This window comes from Leiobunum rupestre, chromosome 10 (assembly GCF_980474605.1).
Source record: "Leiobunum rupestre chromosome 10, qqLeiRupe1.1.hap1, whole genome shotgun sequence".
Lineage (NCBI taxonomy): Eukaryota > Metazoa > Arthropoda > Arachnida > Opiliones > Sclerosomatidae > Leiobunum > Leiobunum rupestre.
In genome coordinates, this window is record NC_143393.1 from 21,075,305 (window position 1) to 21,087,849 (window position 12,545).

General features: G+C 37.1%; 1 protein-coding gene across 1 annotated transcript in view; it reads left to right on the forward strand.

The window, feature by feature from the left end:
- The first annotated feature begins 576 nt into the window (after nucleotides 1-576).
- Nucleotides 577-12,545, forward strand: part of LOC149925009 (zinc finger protein castor homolog 1-like) — a 184,019-nt gene continuing 172,050 nt past the window's right edge. The window contains exon 1 of the mRNA XM_090161350.1: nucleotides 577-639. The gene's annotated coding sequence lies outside the window, so the exon portion shown is untranslated. The remainder of the gene's footprint in view (nucleotides 640-12,545) is intronic.

Consider the following 12,545-nt stretch of genomic DNA (forward strand, 5'->3'; position numbering starts at 1 on the left):
ACGGCAGATGTTCAGTGCCCGTTTATAAGCTTTGGAAATATTAGAGTTGTTAATTTTCCGGAAAAATAAAATGACGAAAAAGTTCCAGAAAATTTTACTAATTCCGGAAAATTTTCCGTAAATCGGAAAAATACAAAATTGAAACATAAATTCCTTTTTAAGGGTTTGTAATGTTTTTAACTTTTTATCGATATAAAATGTCTAATAACAGTAAACATACTATAAAACATTAATAGTGTTAGATTGTTAATCAGTTTAAAGCTAGTCTAGAGGTTTAGTTTTACTTTTAGATTCGAAAAAATGAGGCGAAAATGCCGCTTTATTTCAATTTGCAAACAATATATTAGGTTAATCATCGAATGAAAACGTTTTTTATTTTTCAGTGTCATTTTTCGCGTAAATACTGAACCAATCGGACCTAATACATAATTCAATGTTAAATTGGATTGAATTCAAATATTACCAATGATAATGAATTTTAATGAAACCTTACGTAAACAATGTGAGTAACTAGTATCTCTAACCTTATTTATTTCAATTTTCAGGAATCGAAAACTGATACAGAGTCTCATGCTGAACTCGCTTAACTATTGACCAGTTGTGTCCAGTTGATCTGTTGCAATTCTCGAAAAAAATTAGGTAGGATAGTATTTAGACATTGGGTTAGTAGCGTTTGTCCGAATTTCATTCGTCCGAAATGTGTTGCGAAAGTCCGAATACTCTTGTCCGAATTTTAAAACCGAAAGAGTTTCATTTGTACGAATTTCATTACCTTGATTGTCATATCACCGAACGAGTAGGAGCGCTAGTTAAATTTTCCGTTGTAAAAATAGTGTTTCGAATATACATAAAGAAATTGGTTCCACATGTCCGAATTACCCGTTTTACAATAACTATCGCAGGTTAAATTTAATAGGCTTTTTAAATTTTAATAGGATAGGATAGGTTTGGTTTGGTTTGGTTATGTAAGACTGGGTTAGGTTTGGTTAGGTTAGGTTAGACTAGGTTATGTTTGGTTAGGTTAGGTTATGTTAGACTAGGTTTGGTTAGGCTAGGCTAGGCTAGGCTAGGCTTCGCCTATTTTTTGGACAATGGAAAAGCGTTTCAAACGGTTAATTAGCCAACAAATTTCACAAAATAATTTTCGGGCAAGCGTCACCGTAATTCAGACGAATGAAATTTGGACTAACCCTACCAAATCTAGACATAACCGTTGTCTTTGACTATACTGGCTTAAAACGCACAGATATTTTCTCTTATTTCGAGTTAATGGAGTTAAGGGAATTTCAGAAGTATGAAAAAACTGTGTTATCCAAATTCATTATTAATTTCACTTACTACATGTTGTCTGCCTGAGATACTTTTCATGAGAGTTAGGCCGGCTAATAACAATCGATTACTTGTCGATGAGAATTAGATTAAAGTAAAGTTTATAAATAATATCATATTCTAAGTAATTTGTTTTCGCTATACTTTATTTACAATGCACGTTTATAAACAGTACACGATTTCGTACAGAAGGTAGCTTTAAGCAAATACCGACCTACCAGTCTCAGTAGCGCTGCCAAATGAAGAAGTGGGCTATTTCTTGTAACAGTAAACGTGGAAGCTTTTTACGCGTAAGTCAGAGGCTCCCGTCAAAAGATGCGCGCTCGCGGTAATTAATCAAGCGTGAAGGTTAGACGCTAGTGATGATGCTAGTATAATGGTAGCGCGGTAGCTAGGTAGGGTCTCTTCTTTCGCGCCGTGAGCCGGGATAATTAAGGGCTTTCCTCGTTGTGTACGGACAAAATTAATGGCTCGACGAAACTGCTGGCTGGAAGGCGTGTTTTGACGCCGCCGCCGCCGCTAGTCGGAGAACTGCGCGAAGAACCGTTCGAGTTCGCGCCACGCGAGCCAAGATCTCTTCGCGCCAATTCCGAGGGTGTGATTCTCACGCTTGTGGCCGTTACTGCTCTACGTTCTGGTCCAAAAACTCTTAAGTTCTGGTCGCCATTACTCTATTACATTATTTAACGGGTTGTTTTATCTTTTTCTTACGGAATACTCATGCGATATATGTAATTAATAAAGATTAACTAAAATCAATAAAAACAATACATAATTTATTTTCAACTTAAATACATTAAAAGTTGGACACAACATTTCGAGTCTTACTAGGCTCTTTGTCAAGTGTAATAATTTTACGTCGATAATGTCTATTTATTAACAATATACATGTGGTATAATGACGTCATGTTTCTTCACGGTAAATAAATTTCGGGGAACAACATCAAGATTTACAATTGTGTCGACACGGTAGATATATTTGGAGAGACGATGTTACTGTTTTCGATGTCCCATATAGGGGAGATATCGTTATCTTTAATTAAGTTTAAGTTACCAAATTTTTTAATAAGGATTTTTCTGCTATTTTTCGTTTAAAGGTGTGTTTTTCAGTGTGGATAATTTGTTTATTGTTAAAATCTATGATGTGGCCAGAGTTTTTGGTGTGAATAGCTAAACTGTTATGGAGGTCAACATTATTAATTGCGCGTTGGTGTTCTTTTAGGCGGGTTAAAACAGGTCTCATGGTCTCTACAATATAACTATCCGGGCACGCACCACCATGACAAAAATCAGCGCTTCCATTCCTATTACATTATTTACTTCTTTCCAGCAAAAATGAATTCGTATTCAATTTCTGTTGGTCGCAATGGCGTAAATAAAGAAAATATGGGCCCCAAACAATGTCCCTTTTGATAAAAGTTTGCAAGTGCTCTCCTCACTGATACAATGGGTTTTCCTCCAAGTTCTTCGGTTTCTCCTTTTCACAAAAACTTGGGTTGAGCGGAAATAGTAAGTGTGGGGAGCTTTTGGCTCGCGTGTCACGAACAGGGCTGGACATAAGGCACTAGTCACGGCATTTGACTACTAAAATAAATGCTCTGACTACTAAAATTAATCGAAATCTGGGGGCTCACTTATGAAAAACTCACCTTAATATTCATAAATAATGGCAAATGCGGTGTTTCTTAAATTCATCATTCATCAATGATGAATTTAAAAAAATATGATCAAAAACTAATATTTTAATTCTGACGGGTAAAGCAAAATGTTAGCTGACCTTCTTGTTTCATACCCCCATTTTTACCCCAAACCCTGGTCACGAAGCGCTTGTCACCACCCTCCTACGCATGGTAACCCGGCCACCTGAATTTATGGTATTTAAAGTCGCTTTATGACGTGGGCCTAAGGTGGTGCCAAGGGTATTAGCTTAGCTGATTGTTATTATTATTATTATTATTATATACCTTATCATTTGAAAATTTGGAGACCCACAAATCTTAGCGATGGCTAATTATTATTAATTAATTATTGTTATTCATTAAATAATTATGGTTAGTAATTAATTACGGTTATTTATTAATGATGGTTATTTATTAATGATGGTTATTTATTAATGATGGTTATTTATTAATGATGGTTATTTATTAATGATGGTTATTTATTAATGATGGTTATTTATTAATTATGGTTTTTAATTTCTTATTGTTTTTAATTTCTTATTGTTTTTAATTTCTTATGGTTTTTAATTTCTTATGGTTTTAAATTTCTTATGGTTTTTAATTTCTTATGGTTTTTAATTTATTATGGTTTTTAATTTATTATGGTTTTTAATTTATTATGGTTTTTAATTTATTATGGTTTTTAATTTATTATGGTTTTTAATTTATTATGGTTTTTAATTTATTATGGTTTTTAATTTATTATGGTTTTTAATTTATTATGTTTTTAATTTATTATGGTTTTTAATTTATTATTATTATGAATTTTATTTATTTACAGAACTTACAGTTAATCTAAATTCAATTACAATCGTTATTACAATATTTAAGTGTTTGTAATTAAAACCACGACGATTCCATACACTATCAAAATATTATTAAACAAAAGTAGATTTTAATTAATCCATATGTACAAGAGTATTCGTATATAATTGTACAGTTAATTGGTTATATTATTTTCTGGTGTTAATACATTTAACAGTTATATTTTCTTTAAAGAAGTAGCTTAATTTCTGTTCCGTTAGGCCTCTTAATAACAGCCTTAGCCTCAATTGCAGCAGACATATTAGATACACAGTCTAGACAATCTTCGAATAAACTTGGCCTTATTGTTCATTAAATTAAAGAAAGTGGTTCTCCGTAATCAAAGGTGTTAAGCGCCAACCATCTACTTCTGTAACATTGGCTCCTTCTGGGTAATTAAATGGCCAAGTCATCGAGGTGCCGGAGTCATCCTGCTAGTTCCCACCTTCATTTAATTCGCTTTGCTTTTGCTAGGAGGCGCTGATAGATAGGGGCCGGCTAATATTCATCGCGTCTGCAATCCGAAGCACCCCCTAGTGGCGAAAAAAAGAACTTTGTTTCCCCGAAAACTATTCTCAATTTGCATAAGTTAACGCGGTCATCGCGGCCGTCTAACTCTTTCCTCCTTTTGCATAAATAACAATTGTTTTTATCACTCTGAGTGGTATCTCCAGATGTTGATCCGAGAAAGCTTTGATTCGAAAATGAGTTGAGATTTTTTGGTCACGCGGTTTTACGTAGGCTAACGTTTGTTACCGAATTTCGCATCCCCCGCCAGTACCGCCACCCCTCGCTAATATAGGGTACTACGTTAGAACCAAAGCGAAATTACTGCGAAAATAAAAGCTTAATATCCGGTACAGTCTGCGTATAGCGGCGGGTGATTCGCGTGTCCAACCTAGACGCTGCGGAAAGCGATCTTAAATAAATCCACGGCCAGTCTACCACCTGCAGTTTTTCCATTAAGCCCTAGTTCTGCTTCCCCTCGTTTCGCGGACCCCCGGCAAAACCCCTAATTACAGGGTTGCGGAACTTGTGGTGGGGTCTGGACTGAAACAAATCGTTTTTCTACCGAAATCAACCTCGAATGAAAATGAAAGAATAGCGAGGTAGTTGGGAAGTTAAAAGAGAAACGGGGGGAGGGGGGCCGATAGTTTGATGTTAGAATGCCAAAACTAATCAAAAGAGAGCGAGCGTTTACCGGATTCCCTTTTTAAATGTTTTATTTTTTTCATTTCTTCGACTTCGGATTTTTTTTCTTGCGAAATGTGGCTTGGGAAAGCGTTCGTGAATTTCGCCGATTTTTTTTAATCTCCCCCCGCCCCATTTTTGGGTTCCCGCGAAGGTCGAAAGGTTAAATTTTCTCCCGTTCCAGGTTTTTATGATTCCAACATTACAACTCGGGTCCAGAAATATTTTTACGTCTCAATGTTCTAACGTTTAATTTTCGGTTTTTAGATATTTTTTTTCCACCATATTTTTTAGCCACGATGCGCCTATGATGGGATTTCAAAAAATATTTCAGGCTTGTATTTTAAAGACAAAATGGGCCGAAACGATTTGAAGATTTATTTTTACGGTTTAACGTGAATGTAGTTTTTGAATTATACTTTGCGTTTATTTTATTTTTTGTGGCGGTTCTAAAGGTTTAAATTTGGTTCTCTTCACACACTGATAATTCTCTTGTGAGTGAACTACTTTCGTTTGAATACTTCACTGCGGCCTTCAAAATGAGTTATAACGTTTCCATGTTAGGTTATGTTAATAATGTTAATAGTGCTATTAGTGAAGAACATATTTCCGTGTCCACTAAGAACTCAGTTCCTTGTTTTTGGGTATTAGCCTAGCTGATTATTCCTGTCAACGTGCAGAAACTAAGAATATATTTCAGTGTCCACTAGCAGCTCAGTTATTGTCAAAGAGCAGAAACTAAGAACATATATCAGTGTCCACTAGCTGGTCCTTTCGTATCCTCGAGCAGACACTAAGAACATATTTTAGTGTCGACTAGCAGCTCATTTGCTTTCAACGAGCAGAAGCTAAGAAAATATTTCAGTATCCATTAGCAGCATATTTCAAGTCAACGAGCAGAAACTAAGAACGTATTTCAGTGTCCACTAACAACTCATCGCCCGTCAACGAGCATAAACTAAGAACGTATTTCAGTGTCCACTAACAGCTCAGTTCCCGTCAACAAGCATAAACTAAGAACGTATTTCAGTGTCCACTAACAGCTCAGTTCCCGTCAACAAGCATAAACTAAGAACGTATTTCAGTGTCCACTAACAACTCATTTCCCGTCAACGAGCATAAACTAAGAACATATTTCAGTGTCCACTAACAGCTCAGTTCCCGTCAACAAGCATAAACTAAGAACGTATTTCAGTGTCCACTAACAACTCATTTCCCGTCAACGAGCATAAACTCGAGGGACTGATCACTCCGCGTAATCGGTGTACAGAGCCGTACCTTTGATGTACTAAAGGGATTACGCGTAATCTTTGAAGTGCCTGCCTTTGGCAGTGCTAATCTAAGCGTAATCCGGTGTACAGACTTTCTAAGAGTGGTTAGCCCCTCGCATAAACTAAGAACATATTCAGTGTCCACTAGCAGCTCTTTTCCTGTCAACGAGGAGAAATTAAGATAATATTTCCGTGTCCACTAACAACACAGTTCTTGGCAATGAATTCAGGAAAATGGGTTACATTGCTGTTTCGTTTCCACACCATTTTACATTCCAAATAAAGGTTCCTTAAAGGCCCATAGAATCGTTTGTTTCTTTGGGTGGGGCGTCACAACAACCTGACGGAAGTGGGGAAGTTTCCTGTATTCTACCCTAAGTTTTCTAACGATTCTGTGGACCTTTAAGTGAAAGGTCGAATTGCTTAATTTAACATAAAGACAAAATGTTGGCTCTTAAGAAACTTGACCTTCGAAATTGTGCCTCGACTTCTTGTTATTACAGTATTTCTCACTATGAGTACCACAGATCTGCGGTCTCCTTGTACGTATACACGTAGTTTGAAACTATTTTACGATAGACATTTAAAGGGGAACGTCCAAGCTTTTCCAAATATGGCCTTATTTCCGTATCAAAAGATCAACAATATACTAACACGTACCTTTTTTTGTCTTGAAAAAACAGCTTTTGGCTAAAAAAGTTGAATCTAAAAATAACGCCGGGTGTTTGGGTTTGAATTTTCGGCGCCATCTTAGGGGCTGCCGCCAGCGCCCCTAACCCCGTATGAGCGATTTGCGAACTATCCTGACTTTTAAAATCGCGCAATTTAGGCTTAAGTCTCTTATAACTGGAACGCGCCGCGCGTGCAAAACATATTTTTCGCGTCTTCAGCAGCGCGCGCTTTTACGTTGTTTTTCTGTCTCACCAGGTGTCGCGGCGGACGCGCGCTTTTCGATTTCCCGAAATTTCTTTATTTTATTAAAAATTAACCACTCAATATTTTTTGATGCGGTTTTCGCCATAAATTTGAGTTTTTAATGGGCCACAGGGCTATCTAACTGGTTAAAGCTTGACCGTTCCCCTTTAAAGACCATTTTATGACCACTATATTAAATATCTAAAGAAATTTATTTATTTATTTAAATGTTATACTGTTTTATATCATTCCAATTAATATTTTTAGAAAACATTTGATTTAAAAGATTATTTTAGCAGCTGATACTTCGAAAGTATTTGGCTGGACGCTGAATGTCGCTTTCGTATCGAGAAACCTCTATCGCTAAAATTTTATAGATTTTATTTGGGGGGGGGGGGGGCTCCGTTGAAGCTAGACAATGAAAGATGGGCTGTATGCTTATAGGCGTCTATAAGCAAACACCAAAGAGCGTGAGAGCATCCGTACGGGACCCCTTGAAAGGAAGAAGCGTCAGTGTATTATCTTAGACGCGCCGAGCTCTTCTCGAACGGGTAAGAGACACATTTGATGTCGCAGGAAATGCCTGATTAACATCTCCATCTCTTTTTTCGTCCCAAAGCGCTCCTCAAAGAAAATTTGTCTTCTCGCTGTACAAAAATACGTGTTTATTTTTTTTAGTCCTTCTCTTAATCATCGTAATATAAAGAACAAAGTGTATTTTACGTACAGAGGGGGTACGTCTAAAGAGAATGAACTTTGTGTGTGGTATCGCGGGCTGGAGTTGACCGTGTAATTCCGATTGTGAACACCAGCGGGCGCCGCTTCCGTTCTCACAAAAGCTCGTCGGCGGCCGATCTTCAGATTGCCCGTAAAACGCCACCAACACTGTTATTCTAGATTGGCCACTTTAATATCTTAAACGTATACTCTTAACTGTATCCCAATTTGATGGAATTTGAGATACACTTTTTGTCTCCTCTGTTTTTGAAGATTGTCTTGGGAGGCCCTTGGATAGAACTAATCTGTTTTATTAATCTGATTCTTTTGAAGTTTTGGCCAGTGTAGTTTAAAACAAAGACGGGTGTTTACCCCTGGAAACGTTTGACTAATTTTAACCCGCGTAGTTGCCGACCGCCAAATACTCGTATCAAAATGGCTACCACTAAACCGGAAACGGTAAACTTTCGTTTAGTATATTGGTAAGGTCTATTGCGCAGCTCAACTAGAAAACATCTTCGAATGTGGGTTTCAATACCTAACTCTAGATATTCGTACGCTCTCACTAACCTAAATAGGTTCTTGATTTCATTATATTAGGCGAAATATACTAAATGGTTTCCGGAAGTGATTTACCATAAATACGTGGCTTCAGAAATTGAGACGTACCAGCCTTGCTACACGTGATACGCAACATTTCCATCCAACTTCGTTGGTCAATATTGTTGGCCAACCGAAGGCTTTTGTCGGGCCAACTTTTAGAGTTTTTTGGAGCCTATAATTTTAATATACATCTTCACGAATGAAATAAATAGTGTTGTAAATTTTCCGGAAAAATTTCCCGAAAATTTTCCGAATTGCGGAATCGGAAAAATAAAAAATAATTAATTCTAAAGGGTTTTTAATTTTTTAAACTTTTTATCGATATAAAATGTAACAGTAAACATACTACAAAACATTAATAGTGTTACATTATTAATCAGAATAAACTAGTCTAGAGGTTTTAGATTTGAAAAAATGAGACGAAAATTCCGCTTTATTTAAATTTGCAAACAATATTAGACTAATCATCGAATGAAAACGTTTTTTATTTTTTTCAGAAAAATACGGAAAATTTTCCCGTAAAAGGTCCTCTGTCATTTTCCGTAAAATTTTCCGACTTACAATATTAGAAATAAATGATAATAAATAATGTTAATCGACCGGTATACCTTTGGAAGATTTATATTTTTCCGCTCGGCTGACGTATGAAGAACTAATGCAACTGTGTTGGACAACCAATTCGGGGCTAAAATATTCGTTTCTTGTGATAGGGAGGTGCCTCTTCCTCGCTTATTGGTGATTTATATACCACCCGTCGCATTTACCGGGACAATTTACGATATTCCACCCCAAAATTCACCCCAAATTATTCAAATTGCGCCTTCTAACGATTTATAATTGTATTTACACGATTATTGACCTTTCGGAAAACTCACCGGGGTTTTATTGACGAGACAACATTACCTTAGTTCCAAAATCAAGTAACTGGACTTACGCGGAATTTGTAGTTTTGGCCATTTTTATATTATATTTACTGACAAAACAAATTATCTGCAAATATAGAATTTGAAAACTACATTTCTTCGATATATAAACACCGACATAACTTGTCTATACAAGTAATTAAATAATAATGTAAATATTTTATTCAACTATAATATAAATACTCAGATTATGAAAGATACTCTGTTTTGGAATTAAGGTATCTATTTTAAATTGTAACTATTTCTCTCTCCAGCGACCTATTAGACGAGTTGAGCCAGGCGTCGTAAACGTGTAGGGATAACGTGTAGCTGAGTGTAGACATAGCTTCAGGGTTCGTACAGAACCTGGATATCCTGGAAAACCTGGATAAGTCAGGGATCTGTAAAATGGAGGGAAAATGTCAGGGATAAGTCAGGGATTTCAATAATTTCGTAGAAAGTCAGGAATAAGTCAGGGATTTTAGTTAGTCAACCAAACCACACATTAACAAAGAATGTTTGACCTAAAATAATAAAGAAATGTCCAAAAATATAACCAAAAAGGTCAGGAATATTGGCAAAAATTGGTCAGGGATAACCTGGAAAAGTCAGGGATTTTGATTTGGGTACATTTGTTCGAATTTCATTCGTCCGAACGCTGGTACAAATGTCCGAATGATCATTTGTCCGAAAACGTATTTCATTTGCCCGAAAAGTTTATCACAACTTTTGTTGGTGATTTAGTCGTTCAATTTATGTTAACTTTACTGGCGAATTTCATTTGTTCGAATAATAGTTTGTCCGTTTTTTCGAACATTAGGAATTGTTTTTTTTTCAAATATTGTTAATTTAAGAAAATGGTAACATTAACGTGAATCTAAACTAACCTAACAAACAACGATATTTACAATGTAGTTTTTTATTTTTTATTCTTGTACTAAAAAAAATCCGGTCAAGAAAAAACAGCAATAAGAAATACTAATTTAGCGACAGAATTCGGACAAATGATGCTACCGATTCGGACGAATGAAACAAACAAGTTGTCCACTTCGCACAATTGAAACATTTGTTATTTCGGCGGTTCGGACGAATGAAATTCGAACATTTGTTCCACCGTTCGGACGATTGAAATTCGAACAAATTTACCTACCCCGGGATTTTAGAATACAAATTTTCGTACGAACCCTGAGCTTTATTCCGTACAATCTACACTCAGCTACAAGTTCCCCCTACACGTTTAGGACGGCTAGCGCAACTCGTCTAACAACCGCTTCGTAATGTCATTGTACGGGGATTAAATAACGTTTCTCACTCGAACTAAATGAAAGCGAAAAAGCCGATTGGTTTGGTATTAATTTTCTGGCCGCAAATAAATATCATTTTTAATAACAGGCTTTATTTATTATACGCGCCGCTAATCCGCTCGAATGGTTCCGCGAGCACGATTTGCTGCCGATGGCTGAAATTAATATTTTCCAAACGAGATATTTAGAAAGGTAGAAATATAAAACCGCCGTTTCATTAATTGCTGAAAATGACTCGCGACTATTTTGAAGCTCAAATGTCGATTCCATCTTGTTGTTTTCAGTGTACTTTCTGGGCTACCCGATCCGCTCATTCTAGAGTGTGTCTCAATTTGAGCGATCACGTTATTTATCTCCAAAACTGTCATAGATAGAATTTCGATAATTTGGGAGTATAATAAATTAGCAATTAATTCAATTTTTGAAAGTGTTTGCGTTGCTAAATGCCAGACCGATATTAGGGTCAACAGGTTTGCTGAGAATTTACGAGTCTACTCAAGCCCTAGCTTAGAGGGCCAGATTGAAAAATTATCGGAAAAGGGCCCACAAGTGCGCACGTTAGTGGCCCGATACAACGGGGGTCCGATACAACGGGGGTCCGATACAACGGGGGTCCGATACAACGGGGGTCCGATACAACGGGGGTCCGATACAACGGGGGTCCGATACAACGGGGGTCCGATACAACGGGGGTCCGATACAACGGGGGTCCGATACAACGGGGGTCCGATACAACGGGGGTCCGATACAACGGGGGTCCGATACAACGGGGGTCCGATACAACGGGGGTCCGATACAACGGGGGTCCGATACAACGGGGGTCCGATACAACGGGGGTCCGATACAACGGGGGTCCGATACAACGGGGGCCCGATACAACGGGGGTCCGATACAACGGGGGTCCGATACAACGGGGGTCCGATACAACGGGGACCGATACAACAGGGGCCCAGCGCCTTGCACATCACCCACATCTCCTTAATGAAATTTAGTTTGGAAGTCCCCGCTATGACATGATTGGCCCCGGGGTCCGAAACGTCTATCTTCTAGGTACGCTACCATGATGTACTACCTAATTTTTAAGATTTGTTTTTTTAGTTCATCATAATCGGTAAATTATTTATAAAAAATAAAACCATTAACTAACAGATAACGTTACTTCAGTTAGGCCTAAGTAGTAATTCTTGCGTTCTAAGTAACTTAAATTCGTTCTTTTGTGTCACTGTAGAAAAATGTTTTCTCTCAAATAAGGTACATTTGCTGGATTTGTTTTTTTGTAGTTCGTTCGTCACGAAATACCTAGAAGTTCAGTTCAGTTTATGCTTAAAAACTGGGTACCTCGTTGAATTCACTCTTATGTCCGGGGCTTTCCGTAGTAAAACGTCATCGATACGTCACCCGTGACGCAGCAGCAACATCAAAACAAGAAGGCCAATGTTACTTTATTGAAAGGCCTGTTGTCCTGTGCTATGGTAGTATTTACCGATATGGTATAAGATAGAAGAAAGGCATGACGTTATAATATTAGTTTATATTAACAAAGATTTGTACTTGTGGTCGAAGGGGATAAGCTTTAACCAAAACATGTGATCATGTACAGGGTTGCCACACGTCAGGGAAAAGTCAGGGAATTTAAAAATGGACCTAATAATCAGGGAAAAGTCGAAATTTTAAGAATTTGTAAAAAGTCAGGGAATTTAAAAATGGACCTAATAATCAGGGAAAAGTCGGAATTTTAAAAATTTGTAAAAAGTCAGGGAAAAGTCAGGGAATTCGATTTCATCTTGACAC